Source organism: Lygodium microphyllum, chromosome 12, assembly GCF_053477565.2.
Source record: "Lygodium microphyllum isolate KBCC chromosome 12, Lygodium_microphyllum_v1.1.10, whole genome shotgun sequence".
NCBI classification, from domain to species: domain Eukaryota; kingdom Viridiplantae; phylum Streptophyta; class Polypodiopsida; order Schizaeales; family Lygodiaceae; genus Lygodium; species Lygodium microphyllum.
In genome coordinates this window covers 62,024,228-62,035,933 of record NC_141146.1, presented here as the reverse complement: position 1 = coordinate 62,035,933, position 11,706 = coordinate 62,024,228, and the positions used below count along the sequence as shown (strand labels likewise).

The window sequence follows — 11,706 nt, the reverse complement described above, 5'->3', positions numbered from 1 at the left end:
ACTACAACCTGCCAGTGGCAAGACTCTCAGGAGAGTGGAAGGACCTGGAATATTACCTTCTCAAGGTGATAATATGCTGAGAAAAATTGAAGGTGCTGGTGGAATGGTGCGTGCTGAAAATGATAATGTAGCAAGGAGGATGGAAGGTGCTAGTATGCTCCATCCTAAAGGTGATGGCATTCTTAGGAGAATGGATGGACCTGGTATGCCACAACCTGAAGATGATACTCTGAGGAGAACGGAAGGGATTGGGATTCCTAGTCCTAAAATTAATGATGTATTTAGAAGAGTACAAGGCCCTAATTTTATTGAAGATCATGGAAATAATTTTAGGTGGATGGAAGGGCCTAGTATGCAAAGGTCAGACGTCAACAATTTTGGTCTCGACGGATGCCTCGACATGGCATCAATGTTGTAGAAATGGTGGTAGCAAGAGGACTTGCCATGGCTGTCAACAGGCACAGTGATTTTGAAGATCGACAGTCTAATTACTATGATGCCTTACTTGCAGCTGAATCAAGAGCTATGAGAAGGGAAAGAAAGGAGTACACTCAGCTAGTGAACCTCCAGTAATGCACACAAATGATTTAACTCTACCAACTTTTGGGTAGCTTTTACCCTTCCTTCAAAGCGCAAAGAGGCTTTTTGCTATAATGGAGTATGTGCTTAGTGGGCATTGCTACAAACTATTTGTACCAAAAGAAACTTGTGCCATTGCATTCTCTTTGTTTGGGGTAAGATGCCTAGACCATGGGGAACCACATGTAGATGATGCAATAGCTTTTATGAGGCACAAAATACTACAGAGGGATGTAGAGATTCAAGTAGAGATAGTTGACAGAATGGGCACATTTGTGGGCACCTTATGGGAGTCCAAAACAAATGTGGCTATCTCTCTTCTAGAGGCTAGGCTAGCAAAGCTTCATCCTTTGTTTTCAGTTGATAGTACTACAGAAGGTCACTTATTGGTTCAGGCTAAGAAAAGTGCTAAAAAACGGCTGATAAAGGTATGGGAAAAGTACGTTGAAGGACAACAAGAATACTGCTAATTTTTTTGATGCTAACAAATCTAAGGCATGAAGTTCTCAAGGTACGTGTGATAGAAGTACTTGGAGGTGGTAAGTTTTATGCTCAGTTAGCAAGCGATGCATGTTTCTCGAGTATCCAAATGTAGTTGGAAGCCTTAAGAGTGAATGAAAACTCACCTGCATCAGTGAATTTCCAACCAAAACAGGGTGATGTTGTTATGGCACAGTTTTCAGTGGATGGTTCTTGGAATTGGGTGATGGTTGTAAATTTGCCCCAACAGTCATGAAAGGACTATGAAGCCTTTTACATAGATTATGGGAACCAGGAACTGGTTTCATTTTCCAAATTAAGGCCTTTAGATCCATCTATCTCTGGCACCCCAGGGCTTTCTTTACTGTGTAGCCTTGCTTATATCAAAGTACTTGAGCTGGAAGAAGACCATGGGCAAGAGGCAGCTGAATACCTCGGTTCAACTGGACATAAGAATTTCATGGCTACTATAGTTGAGAAAGACACTTCTGGTGGAAAAGTAAAAGGCCAAGGGACATACACTAAGTTTAGTGTAACTCTTTATGAGGTGGAGCCATCCAAGTCTGTGAATGCTACTATGCTTGAGGATGGCTTTGCTCAGACAGAGAGGAAGAACAAGTGGGACAATGATAAAAGAAAGATTAGTGACCAAGAATGTAGGGCTTTGCTCCACACTACATGGTGGCTTGATGCAATGGATGTAGAAAGACATAAGGAATTGATGATAAAATGCACCAACAAAGAGACAATAGTATCTACCAAAACAAATCAATTGTGGCTCCTAGTTCCAATTCCTTCTCTCACTCTTGCCATCCCCGAATGAATGCATTGACTACTACTCTATGGCGATAAGAAGCTCTCCGAGCTGCGAGCCACAATCAATTAATTGAGCAACACAATCAATTCATGTCTAAGATGGATTGAGTGGTCGCAATCCTCTCCGTCACCAACATGTAAGCCAAGGTAATAAATGCCAAACTTGTAGCCCTTATGACTCAAGTTGCTCAAATGGCTACAATTAAAAGAATGGATCATCATGATTATGAGTAGCAGCATGGGCATTCTCATGGAAATTATGAGTATCATAACCATAGGCATGGTTTGGATGATGTGCAAAGGCAGCATCATGTGCCTACATGTATATGATGATTGTGCATATTTTGAGTAGTAGCATGCATCTGATGACTATGTATGTTCTTATGAGCTACATTTTGGTCACATACATGAACAACCATCTAGAAAACCTTATGTACATGGCCAACATCATGCAACTGTATATGAGTATCTACATGGGGAGCAACATCATTATCAGCAACAGAGTGCTCGATATCATCAGTCACTTGATCATTACTATGAGCAGCATGCGCATCCATATGAGCAACATGATGCTTCTCACGAACAATGCCATGATGAGAGCATCTCACTACAGATTCATGAGCAGGTGTCCCATTAGCCCAAGGCCCTTAACTTTGAATGCCCATTGGTAGCCACGAATGTGGGCTCACGAACATGCAATGCTTAGGGGTTGATGCAGCGAATGAAGTAGTGATTGCAACCTCATCTGCTCTAGTTTCACATGGCACAGTGGTTCCCAATGAGTTTAGGACAAGTCAATGCATGCTACCATATGGGTTAGTAAGGATCTTGTGCCACCATCAATTCTTGAAGATGACATCATAAATCACTTCTATGATACAAAGGATGCCTTGGATCACAATTATCCTTTTGACCCTGGTGGTAGTACGGACACCCATGCTTGTATGGATAACCCTTATGCTCTTGATGCTTATCATGTAGGTTATCCATTTGATCCCTTGTGAGCCACATCAATAAGTCCTATTTTTTGTTTTTGAGGGCAAAAACCTTCAGGGTCGGGATGGAATGTAAAAGAGTGGGGATAGACGGGTAGGACACAGGTTAGCATGGGAATACCTAGTTATACTAATGGAGTATATAAGGTGTTGAGAGACCCAATTAGGGCATCAATTATCAATAATCAAATCTCTTTTACCCTTCCTTCCAGCTGTCATGGCTTCCCTTCCTTTTCTCTATCTTTTCCTATCTTTCTCTCTCCTCTGCTAGTCTTTCTCTCTCTTCTCTCATCTTCTTCCTCTTTATCTTTCCTCTCTATAGTCTCTCCCTTCTCTCTCTCTCTCTCCCTGCTAGGTCTCCTTCATTACATGTGGTAAATAAAAAGGTACCAAATAGTACCAAAAATACCAAAAAGTGTCAAAAAGTAAATCACACAATGTATAAAAATACACCAAAATATACCAATATGTGTTGGAAGGCATCAAAATGCACAAAAATGTTCGGTGGACAATGCACAATAATGCACAGTAAAAGGTACTAAAGTGTACCTCAAGTGTTTGAAATACATTAAATAAAAAGTACCAAAAATATCGAAAAGTACTTAAAGGTACCAAATAGTATCACATAATACCACATAGTATTTGAAATACATTAAATAATAAGTACAAAACAATACCAAAAGAGTTTGAAATAAATTAAATAAATAGTGCCAAATAGTATCAAAAGTATCCAAATGTCCATCACAAAATGTACCAAAATGTACCAAAAAGTATCAAAATATACAAAGATGATCAATGTAAAATGTACAATAATGAACCAAAATGTAAAAAGGGTACCAAAGGACCCAAAATGTACCAAAAGATACCCAAAAATACACCTAAAATCAAGACTTGGACTATGAAAGAAAGATATGGGGGCCCTGTACCCTAGTGAGGGGCCCCTCTCGCTTAGTGGTGGTGACCATATGGTGTTCACTGCATATGAGGGGGGTATGAGGGTCACCACCAAGCAATGTGGGGGACCCTCTACCATAGTGAGGGGCCTCCCTCCCTTTATGGTGACCCATATGGTGTTCAATGCACATGAGGGTTAACACTAAGTGATGTGAAGGCCCTTAAGCCTAACATACCAAAATGTCTCAAAAGGTATCAAAACATATAAAATTGTTCAGTGAAAAATGTACCAAAAGTAACAAATTGTTCTAAAGTGATCCAAATTTTTCAAAATGCATTAAAATAAAAACAACACTAGACTAACTAAGTACAATAGCTACCAAAAGAAAAAGAGGATTTCAAGTCGATAGAGCATGCACTTCAATGCATTCAAATAAGCCTTCACTTCTTTTAGCTCTTTAGCATCAAGTGAACCTTACCAATGTAGCTCCTCCTGGTGTTAGTCAAACATGGTAATGCCATCCTTAATTCTCTTAGCCATGGCATTGGAGCTCTTAACCCTATGTAAGCTCTCCTTCTTTCATTGGAGAGATGGCCTCAGCTCATGTAACCTACTCATTTTCTACGTACAGTTTGTTAGAATCTTCTCAACAATGTCCTACAAATTGAAAATGTAATGTGGTTGCACATCTATTGGCATGTTCTCCCTGAACTTTGCCCATGCAATCTTATGTGCTGAAGGGTCTTCTTTTATGACACTACACCTCTCAAATGCATAGCACCTAGCAAACTTTGTTGTGATCTCCCCACATGATAGGGGGGCCTAACAAACCTTGCGAAAGAGTAGTTTATAGTCCTCAAAAGATATAGGTTGTGGATGGTTTAGGTATATCTTAGTATTCTTTCAATGTTGTAGCTTGAATACTATGAGACATTTTTCATCGAGAAGATTTTAGCATCAGAGAAACCTCCCCCTCAAGGCTGAGGCCATAATCCTCATATAGTTCCTGTGATGTAAGGTAAAATTCACTGAGCATTGAGTACTCATCCCTTTTTTTTCCTTGTTGCAATGCACAAGTATCTAATTAGTCACTACATGGCACCCAAAATTCATCCTATAACTATATGTGATCATACAACTGTTGATGTAAGTTCTAACCTCTCTTCTTCATTGTTGACCTATTCCATTGTGCTGAAATAAAGTGTTTTTTGTGGTCTCACTAAAGAGATAATCTATCCTCTTTGGCGATGGGCCATCCACAATTGCAAATATTGATGTGGTTTAGAGTCCCCAAACATAAAAAATAAAAACAAAGAGGTAAGGTTTTGAGAGATTCATCAAAGGGTAGTTTTAAAGCAATAATGAGGCATTGAAGGTGACAAAAGTGCATGCGACGTCTTTGTAATGATTGGGCCTTTGAATAAACTCAACCTAGCTATGATCCCATTTGATAGGATAAACCATTTTTTTGAAGAAATAGAACTGAAATATTTGGACTAAAGGATGGAAGTACCATGGCTCCCTATTAATGGCCATTGAAATTGATTGTGGATATGGCAAGGGCAATGGGGCTAGGAGGGAAGGATTCAAGGTCAAGACTCAGCATCTCTCTTTCCCTCTCCTCTTGCTCATTGCCTTGGTAGAAATCACCATAGGCTTCTCTCTCTCTCTCTCTCTCTCTCTCTCTCTCTCTCTCTCTCTTTATCTTTGTCTTTTGTCTATGTGTCTCCCTCCCTCCCTCTCTTTCTATGTCTATTTGTCTGTGTATCTCTCTCTCTCTCTCTCTCTCTCTCTCTCTCTCTCTCTCTCTCTCTCTCTCTCTCTCAAACAAGCTCACTATCTAGAGCTACTACAACAAGTAGCTCCATAGCCCTCTCTCTCTCTCTCCCCCCTAAAAACAAGCTCACTATCTAGAGCTACTACAACAAGTAGCGCTCTCTCTCTCTCTCTCTCTCTCTCTCTCTCTCTCCCCCCTAAAAACAAGCTCACTATCTAGAGCTACTACAACAAGTAGCGCTCTCTCTCTCTCTCTCTCTCTCTCTCTCTCTCTCTCTCTCTCTCTCTCTCTCTCTCTCTCTCTCTGTGGCAATGGAAGATCTCTGTTATAGTGCTTCCCAAGCTCCGATGACTTCGAGCCACCATCCATGCACCCCATAGATGTTGGTCCAAGAACCAATGCAATGCTACAAAGAACCATGTGTAAAGAAGCAAAGAAAGGAATCATGTCATGGTTGCAAGTTCACCAAAAACAAAGTCAAGGAAGGAAATTTTCTTAAAAAGGGTATGGCATTGGTGCAAGCAAACTCAAGGTCCTAGTGAGTGAGCAAAAGGAACTACTCTAGCTACTACTACATGAACAACCTCCCACCTCTACTATGGAAATGCATTAGGGGACTATACTTGTGAAATAACTTTTTGGATAGAAAGGCTTCAGTTTTTTCAGGACATTGCAAAGCTTTATCACATCTAATATTTGATTTTACTTTGCAGGGATTATACCCATTTTTAGTTTGCCTTTGAAGAAACTTTTGTAGCCATTTGAGAGCCTCCTCTTTCAATAGGTTAGATGGCTCAAGGTCCATGGATAGTGATGCCTCCATCATCACTTCCATCTTAAGCTTCAATATTTGAGGGAGGCCCGATTGGTCCCTAGTTTCTTCTCTAATTGAGGGCACAACAAAGAAAGTGTCTTTTAGATGATGCATATGCTCAGGTACTCCTTATATGGTATGCCTACAAACTCTTTTTATCAAGTGTAGGACATCTATTGCATGCAATGTACTAGTATCTCCCTATGAAGTTTTTCATAGTCAATCCTATGCTAAAGTTACAACACACTCATTGATGGGTGACCTGCCACATAACATCTACTTCTTAGATGTGAGATTGGGTGGCAAAAAATCTTAAAGCTTTTAATAAATGTCAATGTTTTTTTTAAAAAAATTAGGCTCGACTCACTTCTTTCTATGAAAATGTAATCACTAGCACCACAAGCAAAGAAAGCAGAACGATATGCTTTTGATTCAAAGCTTTAGGAGGAGGAAAACGTTGGAATTTAAAAAATAAAAAGTGAAAAAAACCCAATCATTGCATGGACATTCGATAATGTAATCATGTGGATAGTAGTGTCTCCATTCAAGCTTTTTTAAATTTCAAATGTCATTTTAGGTTTTTTCTTCCTTCTCATGGTCTATTCTTCCTACTCATTGAGGATTGTTTTGTCGAGAGGTTTTGCTTCCTATCATCTTTTGTGTTTGTTGAAGTTGGGAAGCTTCAAGATTTCGAAGTTTCATTTTCCCTAGTTGTTATGAGGACACCAATAAGCAAATGTGCACTAAGGGTGCCTCAGAGCCATTGTGTAACTTGACTATAAGCATGGATGGCCATAAATGTCTATACAATTTCCATATTGATTTGGATGATGAGTATGAAACTATTCACAAAAAAACCAAGGTGTCCTTTATTTAACACACCAAGTGCGTTCGAAGAAATGAGATCAAAGGGTAGAAAGAATATGGATCTATGGACTGATAATAGGTTGTATCCTATGGATCCTACAATAAGAAGCACCCCTCCATTCTTTTCATGTTTCTCATTTTGGCTGAGGTTTATTGGAGACGATAGTCAAGGGCTTCTAGCTTATACATAGAATCTAACAGGCCATTCAAACATTTTGAAGTTGTAGAGCCAATGGTTACTTTTGAGGAATGAGTTATAATGATGAAATAATTAGAAGAGATTCAAGAAAACAAAAGGAGACTCGAAACCCAACTATGTGCAACCAGACAGAAGGAAATGACACTGGGGTGGCATGAGATGGAGAGAAGACTAAAGAATACCAAGACTCTCAAGCCTAGAAGTGGAGGTCATAGGAGAATAATAACATCAATATGGTAACAATTGGTCACTCGCTCTAAACTAGTAATATTCTTCTATTTTGTATTAGAAGCATCAAGCCCAAAGTAAGTGGTCATTTTGTGAATGTATTATGAATCCATTCTCACATGTGTGACATTGTTGTTGTAACTAATAGGGCCATTCTTCATTTCCAAACAAAGCAACAAGAAATGTGGAGAAAGCATCGGAACCTATAGCAACATCATTCCTACCAAGCATGTTGATTGAGAATAGGTTTAAGAAGGCCAAGGAATAATGTGTTGAAAGTATCCTACAAGGGTCTTTCCTAGACAAATAGGACATCCAAAGAACCCTAGATAGAGTGGACATTAGTAACTCTTCAATGTTATACAAGAGACATTGAAAAAGAAAGGTGTCAAGGGGTCTTTGCTTCCAAAGGCATCATCAGTTCAATAAAAGATGTAGCATCTTAGGGGGTGCACCTATCCGAAATCATCTATGTAACGTGTGCTCAAATGGTATTAAGAAATATATTTTCTTCACATATTATAAGGCCATAAAATGACCCCTTTTACTTTACTGAAGTTATGGATTTTTTCAAATTATGATTTAAAAAATCATTTTTAAATATAATTCTAAAATTTTACTAAATAAAATACCCTTTCTTTTGAACTCACATGGTATCTTACATGTTCTATAAGGTACACCCCTTGGGCATAGCAACAACCAGAGAGTTGTGGAAGTCCTTGGTGATCCCTTTCACATCATAGATAGCTATCTTGGAAAGAAGAGACTACTAAAGTATGACCATTTTAACAACATATCCTTTGACTTGACAACTTTGCACAGAGACATGGTTAGGTTTTATAGGCTTGAGCATGCAATAGCAAATGGGGTTGCCATTTTTTAAATCAAGTTGGATGCAATCGACATTGTGAAAGGTAAGAAAATGGAGAGAGTTTCTATCACCTTGATGAATAGAGCCCTTCAACTACTAGTTAAGGGGGTGAAGATATGGAAGACTCAATGCACTTTAGCATGCAATTAGAGCAAGAAATTGGTGGTTAACCAACTTTTAGGACATTCTAGATATCCCTTTAACAAACATTCACATGTACACGTTGCATGCCTTATACAAAATAGTTGAGAAAATTGTGCATATGCACATTGGATTTGCATGGAAATTGTAACCCTAAAGGGTCAAAGATGGTGCAATCAGGGCTATTGAAAAGGTTTTGTCAAACATTGGTCTCCATGGGGGAGGAATATTGTGAACGATGTAAATTCTCAAAGATCCAAAAATGAAAATAGCATTCCAAGAAGATCCTCAATAAGTGGAGTTAAGGCAAAAAAGTTTTTTAGGCTTCCATGGCCAGCTCCGAAAATGTTATTCTCACATTCATCACAACTAATGGAAAGCACTACACAATGCAGACAAAATCCATGGGGATAATGAAAGAGAAAGGGACGGGAAGCCCAAATAGGCATTGAATACAATGTTCGTGTATTGTGATATAACTCCTTGCTCCCTAAAGGATCTCCCAACCTTGAAGGCCCTCGACAAATTCAAAACTTTCATGAAGGATGCTTGGCAAGAAAAAAATTTCATGCACTATATAGCAAGGAAATTTGAAATTTTTTAAATAAAAGTTTTGGGAGTAAAGGAAGGAAAATATGAGGCTTAAGTGACACTTGCAAAGGGGGTCACTACCAAGTGATATGAGGCTTAAGTGACACTTGCAAAGGGGGTCACTACCAAGTGATATGGGGGCCTTCCTCTTTTAGGAATGTGCCTTTTTTGCTTGGTAGTGACCCTCTTTGAAAATGAGGTACCCAACACTACAATCCACTCGATTCAAAGCTAGATGATGAAAAGGGGTCACTATTAAGCAATGTGGGAGCTTTCCTCATTGAGAGAGGGGCCTTTTTTGCTTGGTTCTAACCCTCTTTGGGGATGAGCTGCCCAACACTCCAACACACTTAATTCAAGGTAGATGACAAAAGTAAATGACATAGATAATTGATTGGGATGAACTCACAATCAAGTAGATAGCACCTAAGTTTTACCAAACTTCGCATTTGGTTTCTATGCCTTGAACTTACTATTTAGCTCTTAACTAACCCTGTCTCTTTTCTTATGCATAGCATGTTATTTGTAGTCATGGTACATGGTTTGCAAGACAATATGGGAGTTTGTCTATTTAGTCTACCCAATGAATGGAGAAGTCTCATTACCAACCAAGGACCAAATACTTTAGACATACAAGACATAGTAGTGGTGCACAAAAGGCAAATAGTCTACTCGAAGCTTTCCAATGGTTTTATAGATTATTTTGGTATAGAATGAGGTTAGAAGAAGCAAAGAGGACATGCCAAAACTTGGACATATCTCTTGCATTGAAAATATTGAAACAAAAGAGAAAAAGCATATAACAACTCATGTGAAAATGAAAATTTTTTAACTATGTGGGATCCAAGAGGATGGTTTTATCTTCATTGTTGTTGGCATTTCCTTGTCATTATCATCCACCAAGGTTGGTAACTATATAAGTGGTGTTGGCTCTGTTGGAGCAGTGACTCTATAGCTAGCATGGTTGGAGGGGTAGACTCTATAGGATCCCTAAACTTTATATGGTACACAAATTCTCATTTTGTGTAAGGATGCAAATTTCCTAGTTCCCAGACCCTTGCTACAATGGCATGTGGCATACAATACATAGTAAGAGTTCCTCAAAGATTATCATCCATATCCAATGCAAACACCCACAATGTATGTTACTTCTTGACCCAAATTATTTTCTCTACATTTTTTATAGAAGGGCATAGCCTCCACAAAACCTGGTCACTACCTTGGGTGCAAAAATAAGAAGCCTTGCATTGTTTAGAGGATAATATTCATTTGTGAAAAAACATAAAATGTAACAACAAACATATTGTACATCATTTATTCAAATCAATATAACATTTCTCTATAATACATCACTTGACAATCTGTTTGGGCATATGTACCTTTGTATGATCCAATTTGCCAATATATTTCGTGACTATTGCATATTTTTTGTGTCCTATTGACTTGAAGCTATTGGTAGCTAATGCCCTTGAGTTCCCTGCTCACATAAGGAAGTCATCGGTTGCTATCAACTAGGACTTGGTTGCAAATATACATTCTTTTAAAAGAATCTAGGAACTATGGTTGACCAAGAATAAGGAGAACACAAAACTAAATACCCATTGGTTTTCATTGCTTTTAAGAAAATGTGACATCCACAAAGGTACCACCTATGGATTCTTATGGTGCTCCTATCTCATGCTTTCCCATGTTTGCTATGCCAAGACTTAGTAGTATTTCCCATCTTTCCTCTTAAGTAGGACATTGCCACTACTCTTAAGCCTTGGCCTCCACTTAAAGCATTTTGAGGATTTGCTCACCCAATATCAACTTTGCATCTCCAACCGCAATGTTAGCTACCAAGAGATGTAGATCCATGTTGTCTAGTGCCCACACTCAGCCTCACTAAATTGGGCCAAGGCAATGAGACTTTGTTCCTTTTATGGATGTATAGTGAACCCATTATGTTGGCTAGCAACACATAGTCCTATTCATCCAACATCATAAATATAGGTAGGCAAGAGATAGCCATGTCTCCTTCCCTCAGCATATGCATCAAGCGATTGCACATCCCCTAGGTTGGCATGGATAGTAACTAGGGCTATTTTGTCTTTGTTGAGAAACATTTGCTCTCTCCTCCTCTACATTAAAGGCTACAATCTCACCTGTCTCTTCAACTCCTCTATTAGTAATGGCCGGTTGTCTTTTATCCCTAATGTGCAATTCTTGTGAAGTCCCTTGCAATTCATTCTCATCTAATAGGAGATACACAAGTAGCAAAGGAATGTAGGAAGGTTGCAATAGATGACACCTCTTTGAGTATATTGGGTAGTTTTATGTGCCCTTATGTGCATTGGTTGGTAATTTATCTAGCACCCTAGATAGCTTTCTATTGGTGACTTTATTAGTCACAAAGTCATCTACATGAACATATTCCTCTACATCAATGGCCATTGTGTTGCATGACACAATTC

At 38.9% G+C, this 11,706-nt stretch overlaps 1 pseudogene; it reads left to right on the top strand.

Annotated features, from left to right (window-relative positions):
• Positions 1 to 390: 390 nt before the first annotated feature.
• LOC148027827 (ribonuclease TUDOR 1 pseudogene) lies at positions 391 to 1,882 on the top strand (annotated as a pseudogene).
• The last annotated feature ends 9,824 nt before the right edge of the window (positions 1,883 to 11,706 follow it).